Genomic DNA, 16,890 nt, shown 5'->3' on the forward strand with positions numbered 1-16,890 from the left:
ATGCAGTCACGTGACCCTAACATTTAGATAGATGATGCCCATTAACAAGATTTTGTCAACCTAACGCACTTCTGAAATGTTTTGTGTGCTCGCAACGTTTAGCCAAAAAAAAAAAAAAACAAAATAGAAAAACAGTAATGCCATTCCCCTATGGAAAATAAATGCAGGGAAAGAATACGGTTTTGGAAAAACGCCGAAAATATGGTCTGGAAAGTCAACAACGATGATTAGGAGCTTGTATGCGTTTTGTTCATAAAGATAATAGCAAGTCGTAATCAAGGACCTTTAATGAATTAGAAGCCTTATATGTGAATATATGTATATTTTTTTTTTTCTTAATTATTGCATAAAATTTATCTTCAAAAATTCACAAAAAGTGATGTTTAGTTTATGAACGATATCTTTCAGTAGAACAAAACGCATACACTTTCTTAAAAGCCTGAAATTTTATCACAGACCTATATTTTAGGCGTTGAATCAAAAACGCCATTAATATCCTCAGAGGCTTTGTCAAACAAAACATGGGGAGTTTAAGTGAACTACAAAAAAAGACGACATTGCTACTATATTTCTCAATCTATGAGGAGATGGCTATATATAAAAATATAAGACCATTAAAGCAACTAGTCAATTCAAATTGACAATGTAATCAGTGGGGATATGGGTTTGTTGAATGAATAGATCATCACTTCTCGTGTTTTTCTTGTAGCCGCCAAACAAATGTCCTAAAATTCAAAAAATCAGGGCTGACAGATTTAAATTCATTTTGCTCTCTAAAACATTTACAACTCTATGGTTGAAGAAAATATTGCATTTGATGATTGACATCCAAAGACAACATAATTTATGCTGTATGATGTAATATACCTGTGCAGAAGCAAGGCTAGGTTTTATCTATGCTATTTGCGGAAAAGTGGATTTGTTTATTTATTTTTATTGTATTACAATATGTTTTATAAAACTGTTGGGAAATAGCAAAGCGTTTAGTTAGAACAAACTACAAGTCAGAGAGCGAAAGTTGCAGGTATTTATACATCTAATGAATGAGAGAAACATAAATATAAATCCCACCTGTGTCTTCACAGAGAAAACCCTTCGCCTGTGCGCAACCTTCCAGCCATCAACCAACTTTTCCAGCTCTCCAGTCACATCATGAATAAACATGAGTATTTTAAATAGTACATGGTACCTTTGCAGTCTACTGGTTGGGGTTTCAGTTGGGGAATATTGACAGAAAATGGTCCGTAAATCAACACAACTATCCGCGGGAAATAAGGACTTTTGCGTCTTTACTTGTCTTTGGGAAGAGCATGGCTCGCGCCAGGATATACGGGAGTCAATTGCTGGTGATTTTATGCAAATCGGTCCTTTTTTTGCTCTGCTAACAGGTAAGTCACAAAGTTACGTTATTTTTCTTTCTCAAGTGGTTCACAATAGATTTGTTTTGCCAGCTTTACAATGATAGACGGTTGTTATGACAGGCCATGTATGACTAATGGCTTTTTCTTTTCATATTATTTGTCCATGTGTTCCATGGCGGATGGAATTTTCCCATGAAGATAGGATAGGCAATGAAATGCTCAGGACTCCAAATGATTTGAAACCACCTTATAGGCATTTAACAGATTGGTTGAACCATATAGTTTACATATACATTAGACCTACCATAAGTATACCTATTTATTAGGTGGACTATTTTAACTTTATTTTTGTAAATAGCTGCATGAATTTAGAGGTGATGTGTAGGGACATAATAACTCCCTATGCTGACATATGGAACAATAGGTTTGGCAATCTCAACAAAAATATTCTCAAACCATATGCAATTACTTAAAAGAGCGGTCCTCATTGTAAAACTAGTGGAATAAAGCTTGTGGTTTTCTTTTCTTGAACCTTTCTTCCCACAAAATGACTGAACTTCACCCACAAATGGATCTTTTTGTAATGTGAGGTGACCAACGCGACCGCTCAACAGCCATGAGTTGGAGCTAAAACATTCAAATTTGTTTAGTTATGTATTGTGTATTTACCACAGAGGGGCAATCGGCCTCGGTCTCAGAGCCCCGCAGGACCCCCTGAAAATAGCAGGAGTGCCTGGATGTTGATGGCATTGATGTTGAGATATTCTTGCATATTTTATGTTTATTATGTCATTTCAGGCTTGTAGACAATCTCTTTGAACAGCAACCTCACCTGGTTACAGGAACCAACATGAATTGTTATTTATTCTATCATTTTCACCCTAAATGTGCGTTTTTAACCATGGTTATTAAATAAACATTACCTTTTTCTATTTCATTTCAGGGAGACAGAGCGGACGATAACTTCATAAGAATGCGCCCTGTGAGTGGGGACTATCATTCCTTAAATGCCATTAACCTACCAATTAAAATGGTTGATACATTAATATAGCATAGTTATGGTGAAAATGGCACTCTGTTCCCAGGCCCTGATGGGGAAAGACGGCAAACCAAGGAACTCCCGCGAACACAAACCGGCCTACCAGGGGCAGACGTTTAAAGTTACACAGAATACACACATTTACAACCAGTTAAATATCATTTCAAATACTCCCTAAAGCAGATAGCTTAGTGCAAAATCAGATAACAGACTTCATTGAGTCTATTGAACATCTGGAACATTCATAAGAAGGCTACAACGGGACTGGGTTCTACTGCCTGTGTCAGTCGTTATATTGGCTCCTGAGCAAAAGGGTTGGAGGAGGGGGGTCAGTGGGATACATCCAACTGGGTATTTGGAGAAGAGAAGAGGAGAAAAACGGCTTCAAATAGCTGTCCTGACCTGAAACAGAGAAACAGAGGTCTTATATAGTGGGTCGGGGGGTGCAGGGATTCGGAACCGCCAGTTTGATGGCTGACAGGAAAGAACTGGTATGCTGGGAAAGGAATGGTGGAAACAGAAGCGGCCACAATGTTGAAAGGGGGCGGTGTGTGTCGAACAACAGCCTGGGGTTTGCGCGGTGACGGAAAATACTAACCAGGTAATAGCTTGATAACTTGTGTCTCGTCATTTGAAGACCGATTATATGCTGTGCCAGAACAGTAAGAGACTCTGACAGCTAAGACTATCAGCAGTATATATTAAGAATGTCCCCAGCGTGGACAGAAACAAATGTTGTGTTATTGAAGGTAATCATGGTAGGCAGACATAAATTTGCACTCGGTATGTGTGTGCTTGATATGGCGGCGGTGCCGTCCGGGCATGAGCGTGCGCCTGAGGAGCTAGATGAGGTATTCTCTGATATTAGTGATTGTAGTCTACCGAATGTTGATATAGCGGCTCGAATGAGTGATTGTCATATGGATAGCAAGGTGGACATAATCACCTTAGATAACCCACGCAGCGTGACATTCACCCTGAGTATGGAATAGCGTATCAGAACTAAATGGTTATCGTGATGCGAGCTGATTTGAATGATATCCTCACGTCTGTTGTTGGGTATATGTGGCTCAACGAGAGAAGCGTGAGTTGATCTGAGTTACGGTGAGAGTGTCTAGGCGGGGAGAGGATAGCCTCCTCTGATCTTGAGAGGGTCAGTTGTATACTTCGAGGGAGACGGTCCTATCTACATTTTCCAAATTTCTAGGTTGATTCAAGCTTGGCGAGGACTAGTTAGCTTCTGGTTACATGTTCGCAACCTCCTTCGTCAAGTAGGCGTATACTTCCATGATATAGGCTAACTGAGTCTGCGCAGAGAGACGTGGGCCTATCCACAACTACTCAACTACTGGACACTAGAACCTAGCGTGCTATATACAGAGTGGGGACCAATATCGGGCAGGAAAAGGGACAGATAGTCGCCAGGAAGAAGGGAAAGCCAACAACAGATGCATAGCAGTGTGAGGGAAGAACACCACCATCAAATAAATCAAATAAACTAAAGATCTTATAACAGTTAGAACATAAAGTTGAGAAGCTGCGATAAACAAGGAGAACAGGGGTCATCCAGTAGAAATGTAGTCAACCTCTAGAAAGTCGAAAATACTAGACGTGCTTCCTATCACTGCAGAGGAAGACACCTCTAATAACCGCTCGAAGGATTATCTGTCGCCTGAAGTAGTCTGTGAATTACATTATACTCGTAGATGACTAGCGAGCAGTGGTATCTGGCGACTCAGCCTCGAAGTAACCTGGTAAGCGCTGGCAGTAGCCTCAGTGATGTTGGATGAGATATTCTATCTTCTTCTCAGTACATGAACGGCCGAATTACGCACGCATAATATAGCTCAGAGAAAGAGCTTAAGCCTGTAGGCGTATCTCTGAGAGAAGTGATCCTCGGAGGCCCGAATACTCTCAGGTCCATAATTGTGAACTCAGCGCAACCCCAACCATTTCGATCCCGTTTAGTACAATTCAAAGACGCCTAGAAGTCCTGCTATCGATATTCATTTGAAAATCAAGACTGTCAAGTCTGACTGAACAGAGATAATAAGTAGCTCTAGAACAGCTAAAGCGCCGATATGAACACTAAGGCATCGCTCCTATATGTCGTGGAACATTAAGCGGAGTTATCCGAACTCTTACCGACACAGACGGCGTTCATCAGCTAGGGATATCGCGTGCCGTCTTCAGCCATCACTCTCTAAGTTCTAAAAGCTCGCTGGAGGGAACACTGATATTCTCCATATGCTTTCTCCTCGAATAGAGTCTTAGATTATTTCTTCATGAAATTGTAGGCCTAATGAGTGAAGCCACTGAACCAAGAACTGTGCGTATCTCCGAGCAGTTTAGATTATAGATCTCTGATATGGTACTTGTGGCGTAGCTTCATACCGAATACTCAACCTCAGTCACTTTCATATACAAGTACTGTCAGCGCAGAGTGATATTGACCGTGTCGTCAAGACATGGATATACGCCCAGGTGCTATCAAAAGTGATATATTCTATAACATGTGATATAGCAAACCCTCATGCACAATGAACGAATGGGATGACTGGAGCATGCGAGAAACCCACTTCCCATTGCTGGACTAATCTCGAGCTGTAAGTGCGTCGTGAGAAGATCTGTCCATAAGATAGCGATTCCTCATGGTAATCTATGAGCTCGATATGTATTGTGAGTTAAATCACAGCTGTGGTACCTCACAGAGAGTAATATGCCTGTCAGAGGACCACGTCTCATTCGTCTAGTGGCATCCTGCTAAATAGATGTCTATATTCGATTATACACGATACAAGTAATAGGAGTAGTCATATCCTGGATTTGTAACGCTTAAGAACAATGCTGACGCGAGCGGACTGTACTATGCTGGAGCGCCTCTCTCTATGCAGATAAATATCATATCTACGTCCCAGATGGGGCCATACCTGGATCCAGTAGAAGTTAACGAGATAATTTTCATTTATTAGTAAGGATAAGTAAATCGTATATAACTCAGTGATACTCTCCCTAGTCCATGTGCAGATAGAGTCATATTCTCTCTCATGGTGGATAACAAATACACAAAACCAGTGATGCAGCCACTCTCGCTATATACTAACAATCTCTGCTTCTCTTTAGGGTTACTCACGAGTGTCTGATGTTGAGAGAGAGCTATGGGAGCATAAGGTCAGCTAATATAAAGAAGTGCTAATTAAATCTGGAATGAGCGCCAATCATCTAGAGTATGCACGTCGCAAGTTACCATATAGTGTGCAGTTGATTTGTAATGTAAAGAGCTAACATAAAAAGGATTAGGGTCAGCGTTAACCAGGGAAGATAAAAATCCCTGCTACTCCGTTGACTTGATAAATCACTTCAGATACACAACGATCTCCCCGAGGTTCACAAGTGCTTGATATCTGTGTACTTCTAACAAGCAGGAAATGCTCCCTCCTCTTAGAGGAGAGTCGGGATGGAAGAGAATGCAGGGACAGAACACATCATTTTTCTCAAGTCCGTAGATAGGGGTTCTCAATCAAGACCGTTTTTTTATGAGATAAATAATTCGTATTTAAGTGGACGAGGAATGGGCTTCTTTTGAAAAGCAGCTGCTGCGTAGTGTGGTCTCTTATTTGACCAAATGCGCTCTCTCTCTCGCTCGTCTCTCTCTCGCTCGCTCTCTCTCTCTGCCAGAGCTTGGTTGGGTCCAGACACCCAAATCACATTTGCATGCTCATATAAAGCGCCTGCAATCAGCAGGCCATGCATCACAATCCTACCGAGTGAGTTGTCTTTTTCTTCTCTGAGCCTTTTATTTACCTTGCTGACAGCTGAGTGGGGGAATCAAACACCGTCACTCCCCCTGTGTTGTTGTTTCTACCTTGACCACTAGATGGCGGAGCAGCTGTTGGTTTGTATGAGATCTGGGACTCCTATGGGGAGAAGCCACCAGAAATGGGGCTGGAGGCTTAATCAAGACAGGTTGAAGGACTAGGGCTTCTTCTTGACTCTGTGCTTTAGAGCCTGGATTTATTAAAGGTGTTTCTGAGGATGGGAAGATCACAATATCAGTCCTTCCTGCTGGCAGAAAACTAGTTTTCTGCTTCTAGTTCATTATCTTATACACATCCTCAGTCTTAAACTATCCTCAAGTCTTAGACTATCCTCAAGTCTTAACTATCCTCAAGTCTTAAACTATCCTCAAGTCTTAAAACTATCCTCTAGTCTTAAACTATCCTCAATATACAAGGAGCACAGTGGCATAGTTTAAGTTTGCCTCACCAAGTACTGAAGCAGAGCTTCTAGATTTAGTAGAAATGACTTTCACTCCCTCCTCACCGGGTGGTTAGGGAGAGGGATTCATTCTGTTAATTATTGGTACCTGTGGCATCTTAAATGTTTGGGGATTCTGTATAGGGAGGGAGAGAAGTTGTATTATTAGCTAAGGGGAAGCTAGAAGGGGATTTGGTAACGAAGGCTTCGCCACATGCTCTGATAAGGCATTGAGCTGTAACAAGCTCAATGCCTCAGCTCAAACGCTCAAACAGCTCAACGCTGTTCCTGTTTCAGCTCAATGCTCAGGGCCCTGTTACAGCTCAATGCCTCAGCGGCCTGGTCGTGAGCTGAGGCATTGAGCTGTAACAGGCGGCTGAGGCATTGAGCGTTAACAGCGGCTGAGCATTGCGCTGTAAAGGCGCGCTGAGGCATTGAGCTGTAACAGGCCGCTGAGGCATTGAGCTGTAACAGGCCGCTGAGGCATTAGCTGAGCCGCTGACCATGAGCTGTAACAGGCCACTGAGGCATTGACCGTGTACAGGCCGCTGAGCCATTCACCTGTAACAGGGGCGGTCGCGTGAGTGCATTGAGCTGTAACAGGCCCTGAGCATGACCGTGAACAGCCGCGTGAGGCATTGAGCTGTAACAGGCCGCTGAGCCATTGAGCTGTAACAGGCGCTGAGCCATTGAGCTGTAACAGGCCAGGCTGACGCCAAGTTGAGCCTGTGCAGGCCCTGAGGCATTGAGCTGTAACAGGCCCTGAGCCATAGCTGTAACAGGCCAGCTGCAGCTATTAGCTGTAACAGGCCGCTGAGCCATTGAGCTGTAAACAGGCCTGAGCCATGAGCTGTAACAGGCCGCTGAGGCACTTGAGCTGTAACAGGCCGCTGAGCCATTGAGCTGTAACAGGCCGCTGAGCATTGAGCTGTAACAGGCCGCTGAGCCATTGAGCTGTAACAGGCCGCTGAGGCATTGAGCTGTAACAGGCCGCTGAGCCATTGAGCTGTAACAGGCCGCTAGAGCATTGAGCTGTACAGGCCGCTGAGGCCATTGAGCTGTAACAGGCCGCTGAGGCATTGAGCTGTAACAGGCATTGAGCTGTAACAGGCCGCTGGCCATTGAGGACTGTAACAGGCCGCTGACGGCATTGAGCTGTAACAGGCCACTGAGCATTGAGCTGTAACAGGCACTGAGGCATTGAGCTGTAACAGGCCGCCTGAGCCATTCACCTGTAACAGGCCGCTGAGGCATTGAGCTGTAAACAGGGCCGCTGAGCCATTGAGCTGTAACAGGCCGCTGAGGCATTGAGCTGTAACAGGCCGCTGAGCATTGAGCTGTAACAGGCCGCTGAGCCATTGAGCTGTAACAGGCGGGTCTAGAGGCATTGAGCTGTAACAGGCGGCTGAGCCATTGCCATGTCACAGGCGCTGAGGCGAATTGAGCTGTAACAGGCCGCGACGGCATTGAGCTGTAACAGGCCACTGAGGCATTGACCGTTAACAGGCCGCTGAGCCATTGACTGTAACAGGCCGCTGAGGCATTGAGCTGTAACAGGCCGCTGAGCATGATGCTGTAAAGGCCGCTGAGGCATTGAGCTGTAACAGGCCGCTGAGCCATTGAGCTGTAACAGGCCGCTGAGCCATTGAGCCTGTAACAGGCCGCTGCAGGCATTGAGCTGTAACAGGCCCGTGCAGAGCCAATTGAGCTGTAACAGGCCGCTGAGGCATTGAGCTGTAACAGGCCGCTGAGCCATTGAGCTGTAACAGGCCGTGCTGAGGGCCCCATTGGGTAAGCGGTAACAGGGTGGGGCCACGCTTGAGCCTGAGCTCTAACAGCGCCGCTGAGCCATTGAGCTGTAACAGGCCGCTGAGCCATGTGAGTCTCGTAACAGGCCGCTGAGCCATTCTGACGCTGTCAACGAAGGCCGCTGAGGCATTGAGCTGTAACAGGCCGCTGAGCCATTGAGCTGTAACAGGCCGCTGAGGCATTGAGCTGTAACAGGCCGCTGAGGCATTGAGCTGTAACAGGCCGCTGAGAGTGGCGAGTTGCGCTGTAACAGGCATGAGGCTGAAATCAGTCGGCGGAGCCATTGAGTCTGTAACAGGCCGCTGAGGCATTGAGCTGTAACAAGGCCTGAGCCATTGAGCTGTAACAGGCCGCTGAGGCATTGAGCTGTAACAGGCCGCTGAGCATGTGATGTAACAGGCCGCGTGAGGCATTGAGGCTGTAACAGGCCGCTGAGGCATTGAGCTGTAACAGCCCTGAGGCATGAGCTGTATACAGGCCGCTGAGGCATTGAGCTGTAAGCGGAGGCCGCCTGAGCCATTGAGCTGTAACAGGCCGACTGGAGCATTGAGCTGTAACAGGCCGCTGAGCGCATTAGCTGTAACAGGCGCTCGAGCATTGAGCGTAACAGGCTCCCTGGAGCCATTGAGCTTGTACAACGCGCCGCTGAGGCACATTCACTGCTAACAGGCGCGCTGAGGCATAGCTTAATACTGAGCTTGCTGTAGGCCAGCTAGTGACATTGGCCTGCTAACGCGCGAGCATTAGCGTAAATCAGGACCCGCTGAGCCATGAGGCTGAAACAGGGCCACTGAGGCATTGAGCTGTAACAGCGCGGTTACTTGTCAGCGTGCATTGAGCTGTAACAGGCGCTGCGGCAGTGAGCTGTAAACAGGCCTGGAGCATTGGCCGCTTGTAACAGGCCGCTGAGCACACTTCGAGCTCGTAACGAGTGCGCTGCGGATCTGAGAGGTTCGCCATCATGAGGGCATTGTTCAACAGGCTGCTGCAGCATTTAGCAGCCTGTAACAGGCGCTGAGCCATTGAGCTGTCGAACAGGCCGCTGAGCATTGAAGCGCTGTAACAGGGTCCACTGCAGGCCATTTGAGCTGATAACAGGCGCATGCCATTTCAGCCTGTTAACAGGACCCGCTGAGCTCATTGCAGTGCTGTAACAGGGCCAGGCTGAGTTCTTCCTCTCAGGGCACTATTAGAGCGTTGTAACACAGGCCGCTGAGCCTATAGGCAGTCGTGTGAACAAAGGCGACTGAGGTCAATTAAGCTTGTATTAGACAAGGTGCTGAAACTGCCACTCTGTCATGTTAGACAGGCTGACTGAGCACATTAGAGAGCATGCTAACAGGCTGCTGTAGGCCAGTTGAGCATCTGTAAAAGCAGACCGCTTGAGCACCTTGAGCCATGTAACAAGTGCTTGCTGACGTCCAAACATGCCAGGCCGCTGAGGCATTGAGCTGTAACAGGCCGCTGAGGCATTGAGCTGAAACAGGCGTTGAGCTGTTTGAGCGTTTGAGCTGAGGCATTGAGCTTGTTACAGCTCAATGCCTTATCAGCATGTGGCGAAGCCTTCGTTACTCAATCCCCTTCTAGCTTCCGCCTTAGCTAATAATACAACTTCTCTCCCTCCCTATACAGAATCCCCAAACATTTAGATGCCACAGGTACCAATAATTAACAGAATGAATCCCTCTCCCTAACCCACCCGGTGAGGAGGGAGTGAAAGTCATTTCTACTTAAATCTAGAAGCTCTGCTTCAGTACTTGGTGAGGCAAACTTAAACTATGCACTGTGCTCCTTGTAGATTTGAGGATAGTTTAAGACTTGAGGATAGTTTAAGACTTGAGGATAGTTTAAGACTTGAGGATAGTTTAAGACTTGAGGATAGTCTAAGACTTGAGGATAGTTTAAGACTTGAGGATAGTTTAAGAATATTGAACTAGAAGCAGAACTAGTTTTCTGCCACGGAAAGGACTGATATTGTGATCTTCCCATCCTCAGAAACACCTTTAATAAATCCAGGCTCTAAAGCACAGAGTCAAGAAGAAGCCCTAGTCCTTCAACCTGTCTTGATTAAGCCTCCAGCCCACATTTCTGGTGCTTCTCCCCATAGGAGTCCCAGATCTCATACAAACCACAGCTGCTCCGCCATCTAGTGGTCAAGGTAGAAACAACAACACAGGGGGAGTGACGGTGTTTGATTCCCCCACTCAGCTGTCAGCAAGGTAATTAAAGGCTCAGGAAGAAAAGACAACTCACTCGGTAGGATTGTGATGCATGGCCCTGCTGATTGCAGGCGCTTTATATGAGCATGCAAATGTGATTTGGGTGTCTGGACCCAACCAAAGCTCTGGGCAGAGAGAGAGAGCGAGCGAGAGAGAGAGCGAGCGAGAGAGAGAGCGCATTTGGTCAAATAAGACCACCACTACGCAGCAGCTGCTTTTCAAAAGAGCCCATTCCTCGTCCACTTAAATACGATTATTTATCTCATAAAAAAAGGTCTATGATTGAGAACGCCTCTCTACGGACTGAGAAAATGAATGTGTCTGTCTCATTCTCTCCATCCCCCTCTCTCTGACTCTCCTCTAAGAGGAGGGAGCATTTCCTGCTTGTTAGAAGTACACAGATATCAAGCACTTGTGAACCTCGGGGAGATCGTTGTGTATCTGAAGTGATTTATCAAGTCAACGGAGTAGCAGGGATTTTTATCTTCCCTGGTTAACGCTGACCCTAATCCTTTTTATGTTAGCTCTTTACATTACAAATCAACTGCACACTATATGGTAACTTGCGACGTGCATACTCTAGATGATTGGCGCTCATTCCAGATTTAATTAGCACTTCTTTATATTAGCTGACCTTATGCTCCCATAGCTCTCTCTCAACATCAGACACTCGTGAGTAACCCTAAAGAGAAGCAGAGATTGTTAGTATATAGCGAGAGTGGCTGCATCACTGGTTTTGTGTATTTGTTATCCACCATGAGAGAGAATATGACTCTATCTGCACATGGACTAGGGAGAGTATCACTGAGTTATATACGATTTACTTATCCTTACTAATAAATGAAAATTATCTCGTTAACTTCTACTGGATCCAGGTATGGCCCCATCTGGGACGTAGATATGATATTTATCTGCATAGAGAGAGGCGCTCCAGCATAGTACAGTCCGCTCGCGTCAGCATTGTTCTTAAGCGTTACAAATCCAGGATATGACTACTCCTATTACTTGTATCGTGTATAATCGAATATAGACATCTATTTAGCAGGATGCCACTAGACGAATGAGACGTGGTCCTCTGACAGGCATATTACTCTCTGTGAGGTACCACAGCTGTGATTTAACTCACAATACATATCGAGCTCATAGATTACCATGAGGAATCGCTATCTTATGGACAGATCTTCTCACGACGCACTTACAGCTCGAGATTAGTCCAGCAATGGGAAGTGGGTTTCTCGCATGCTCCAGTCATCCCATTCGTTCATTGTGCATGAGGGTTTGCTATATCACATGTTATAGAATATATCACTTTTGATAGCACCTGGGCGTATATCCATGTCTTGACGACACGGTCAATATCACTCTGCGCTGACAGTACTTGTATATGAAAGTGACTGAGGTTGAGTATTCGGTATGAAGCTACGCCACAAGTACCATATCAGAGATCTATAATCTAAACTGCTCGGAGATACGCACAGTTCTTGGTTCAGTGGCTTCACTCATTAGGCCTACAATTTCATGAAGAAATAATCTAAGACTCTATTCGAGGAGAAAGCATATGGAGAATATCAGTGTTCCCTCCAGCGAGCTTTTAGAACTTAGAGAGTGATGGCTGAAGACGGCACGCGATATCCCTAGCTGATGAACGCCGTCTGTGTCGGTAAGAGTTCGGATAACTCCGCTTAATGTTCCACGACATATAGGAGCGATGCCTTAGTGTTCATATCGGCGCTTTAGCTGTTCTAGAGCTACTTATTATCTCTGTTCAGTCAGACTTGACAGTCTTGATTTTCAAATGAATATCGATAGCAGGACTTCTAGGCGTCTTTGAATTGTACTAAACGGGATCGAAATGGTTGGGGTTGCGCTGAGTTCACAATTATGGACCTGAGAGTATTCGGGCCTCCGAGGATCACTTCTCTCAGAGATACGCCTACAGGCTTAAGCTCTTTCTCTGAGCTATATTATGCGTGCGTAATTCGGCCGTTCATGTACTGAGAAGAAGATAGAATATCTCATCCAACATCACTGAGGCTACTGCCAGCGCTTACCAGGTTACTTCGAGGCTGAGTCGCCAGATACCACTGCTCGCTAGTCATCTACGAGTATAATGTAATTCACAGACTACTTCAGGCGACAGATAATCCTTCGAGCGGTTATTAGAGGTGTCTTCCTCTGCAGTGATAGGAAGCACGTCTAGTATTTTCGACTTTCTAGAGGTTGACTACATTTCTACTGGATGACCCCTGTTCTCCTTGTTTATCGCAGCTTCTCAACTTTATGTTCTAACTGTTATAAGATCTTTAGTTTATTTGATTTATTTGATGGTGGTGTTCTTCCCTCACACTGCTATGCATCTGTTGTTGGCTTTCCCTTCTTCCTGGCGACTATCTGTCCCTTTTCCTGCCCGATATTGGTCCCCACTCTGTATATAGCACGCTAGGTTCTAGTGTCCAGTAGTTGAGTAGTTGTGGATAGGCCCACGTCTCTCTGCGCAGACTCAGTTAGCCTATATCATGGAAGTATACGCCTACTTGACGAAGGAGGTTGCGAACATGTAACCAGAAGCTAACTAGTCCTCGCCAAGCTTGAATCAACCTAGAAATTTGGAAAATGTAGATAGGACCGTCTCCCTCGAAGTATACAACTGACCCTCTCAAGATCAGAGGAGGCTATCCTCTCCCCGCCTAGACACTCTCACCGTAACTCAGATCAACTCACGCTTCTCTCGTTGAGCCACATATACCCAACAACAGACGTGAGGATATCATTCAAATCAGCTCGCATCACGATAACCATTTAGTTCTGATACGCTATTCCATACTCAGGGTGAATGTCACGCTGCGTGGGTTATCTAAGGTGATTATGTCCACCTTGCTATCCATATGACAATCACTCATTCGAGCCGCTATATCAACATTCGGTAGACTACAATCACTAATATCAGAGAATACCTCATCTAGCTCCTCAGGCGCACGCTCATGCCCGGACGGCACCGCCGCCATATCAAGCACACACATACCGAGTGCAAATTTATGTCTGCCTACCATGATTACCTTCAATAACACAACATTTGTTTCTGTCCACGCTGGGGACATTCTTAATATATACTGCTGATAGTCTTAGCTGTCAGAGTCTCTTACTGTTCTGGCACAGCATATAATCGGTCTTCAAATGACGAGACACAAGTTATCAAGCTATTACCTGGTTAGTATTTTCCGTCACCGCGCAAACCCCAGGCTGTTGTTCGACACACACCGCCCCCTTTCAACATTGTGGCCGCTTCTGTTTCCACCATTCCTTTCCCAGCATACCAGTTCTTTCCTGTCAGCCATCAAACTGGCGGTTCCGAATCCCTGCACCCCCCGACCCACTATATAAGACCTCTGTTTCTCTGTTTCAGGTCAGGACAGCTATTTGAAGCCGTTTTTCTCCTCTTCTCTTCTCCAAATACCCAGTTGGATGTATCCCACTGACCCCCCTCCTCCAACCCTTTTGCTCAGGAGCCAATATAACGACTGACACAGGCAGTAGAACCCAGTCCCGTTGTAGCCTTCTTATGAATGTTCCAGATGTTCAATAGACTCAATGAAGTCTGTTATCTGATTTTGCACTAAGCTATCTGCTTTAGGGAGTATTTGAAATGATATTTAACTGGTTGTAAATGTGTGTATTCTGTGTAACTTTAAACGTCTGCCCCTGGTAGGCCGGTTTGTGTTCGCGGGAGTTCCTTGGTTTGCCGTCTTTCCCCATCAGGGCCTGGGAACAGAGTGCCATTTTCACCATAACTATGCTATATTAATGTATCAACCATTTTAATTGGTAGGTTAATGGCATTTAAGGAATGATAGTCCCCACTCACAGGGCGCATTCTTATGAAGTTATCGTCCGCTCTGTCTCCCTGAAATGAAATAGAAAAAGGTAATGTTTATTTAATAACCATGGTTAAAAACGCACATTTAGGGTGAAAATGATAGAATAAATAACAATTCATGTTGGTTCCTGTAACCAGGTGAGGTTGCTGTTCAAAGAGATTGTCTACAAGCCTGAAATGACATAATAAACATAAAATATGCAAGAATATCTCAACATCAATGCCATCAACATCCAGGCACTCCTGCTATTTTCAGGGGGTCCTGCGGGGCTCTGAGACCGAGGCCGATTGCCCCTCTGTGGTAAATACACAATACATAACTAAACAAATTTGAATGTTTTAGCTCCAACTCATGGCTGTTGAGCGGTCGCGTTGGTCACCTCACATTACAAAAAGATCCATTTGTGGGTGAAGTTCAGTCATTTTGTGGGAAGAAAGGTTCAAGAAAAGAAAACCACAAGCTTTATTCCACTAGTTTTACAATGAGGACCGCTCTTTTAAGTAATTGCATATGGTTTGAGAATATTTTTGTTGAGATTGCCAAACCTATTGTTCCATATGTCAGCATAGGGAGTTATTATGTCCCTACACATCACCTCTAAATTCATGCAGCTATTTACAAAAATAAAGTTAAAATAGTCCACCTAATAAATAGGTATACTTATGGTAGGTCTAATGTATATGTAAACTATATGGTTCAACCAATCTGTTAAATGCCTATAAGGTGGTTTCAAATCATTTGGAGTCCTGAGCATTTCATTGCCTATCCTATCTTCATGGGAAAATTCCATCCGCCATGGAACACATGGACAAATAATATGAAAAGAAAAAGCCATTAGTCATACATGGCCTGTCATAACAACCGTCTATCATTGTAAAGCTGGCAAAACAAATCTATTGTGAACCACTTGAGAAAGAAAAATAACGTAACTTTGTGACTTACCTGTTAGCAGAGCAAAAAAAGGACCGATTTGCATAAAATCACCAGCAATTGACTCCCGTATATCCTGGCGCGAGCCATGCTCTTCCCAAAGACAAGTAAAGACGCAAAAGTCCTTATTTCCCGCGGATAGTTGTGTTGATTTACGGACCATTTTCTGTCAATATTCCCCAACTGAAACCCCAACCAGTAGACTGCAAAGGTACCATGTACTATTTAAAATACTCATGTTTATTCATGATGTGACTGGAGAGCTGGAAAAGTTGGTTGATGGCTGGAAGGTTGCGCACAGGCGAAGGGTTTTCTCTGTGAAGACACAGGTGGGATTTATATTTATGTTTCTCTCATTCATTAGATGTATAAATACCTGCAACTTTCGCTCTCTGACTTGTAGTTTGTTCTAACTAAACGCTTTGCTATTTCCCAACAGTTTTATAAAACATATTGTAATACAATAAAAATAAATAAACAAATCCACTTTTCCGCAAATAGCATAGATAAAACCTAGCCTTGCTTCTGCACAGGTATATTACATCATACAGCATAAATTATGTTGTCTTTGGATGTCAATCATCAAATGCAATATTTTCTTCAACCATAGAGTTGTAAATGTTTTAGAGAGCAAAATGAATTTAAATCTGTCAGCCCTGATTTTTTGAATTTTAGGACATTTGTTTGGCGGCTACAAGAAAAACACGAGAAGTGATGATCTATTCATTCAACAAACCCATATCCCCACTGATTACATTGTCAATTTGAATTGACTAGTTGCTTTAATGGTCTTATATTTTTATATATAGCCATCTCCTCATAGATTGAGAAATATAGTAGCAATGTCGTCTTTTTTTGTAGTTCACTTAAACTCCCCATGTTTTGTTTGACAAAGCCTCTGAGGATATTAATGGCGTTTTTGATTCAACGCCTAAAATATAGGTCTGTGATAAAATTTCAGGCTTTTAAGAAAGTGTATGCGTTTTGTTCTACTGAAAGATATCGTTCATAAACTAAACATCACTTTTTGTGAATTTTTGAAGATAAATTTTATGCAATAATTAAGAAAAAAAAAAATATACATATATTCACATATAAGGCTTCTAATTCATTAAAGGTCCTTGATTACGACTTGCTATTATCTTTATGAACAAAACGCATACAAGCTCCTAATCATCGTTGTTGACTTTCCAGACCATATTTTCGGCGTTTTTCCAAAACCGTATTCTTTCCCTGCATTTATTTTCCATAGGGGAATGGCATTACTGTTTTTCTATTTTGTTTTTTTTTTTTTTTGGCTAAACGTTGCGAGCACACAAAACATTTCAGAAGTGCGTTAGGTTGACAAAATCTTGTTAATGGGCATCATCTATCTAAATGTTAGGGTCACGTGACTGCAT

General features: G+C 44.1%; 1 pseudogene; it reads right to left on the reverse strand.

Moving 5' to 3' along the window:
* LOC111955777 (syndetin-like) overlaps window positions 1–16,890 on the reverse strand; it is a 322,304-nt pseudogene that overhangs the window by 208,206 nt on the left and 97,208 nt on the right.

The sequence above is a fragment of the Salvelinus sp. IW2-2015 genome, linkage group LG31, assembly GCF_002910315.2.
Source record: "Salvelinus sp. IW2-2015 linkage group LG31, ASM291031v2, whole genome shotgun sequence".
NCBI classification, from domain to species: Eukaryota; Metazoa; Chordata; class Actinopteri; order Salmoniformes; family Salmonidae; genus Salvelinus; species Salvelinus sp. IW2-2015.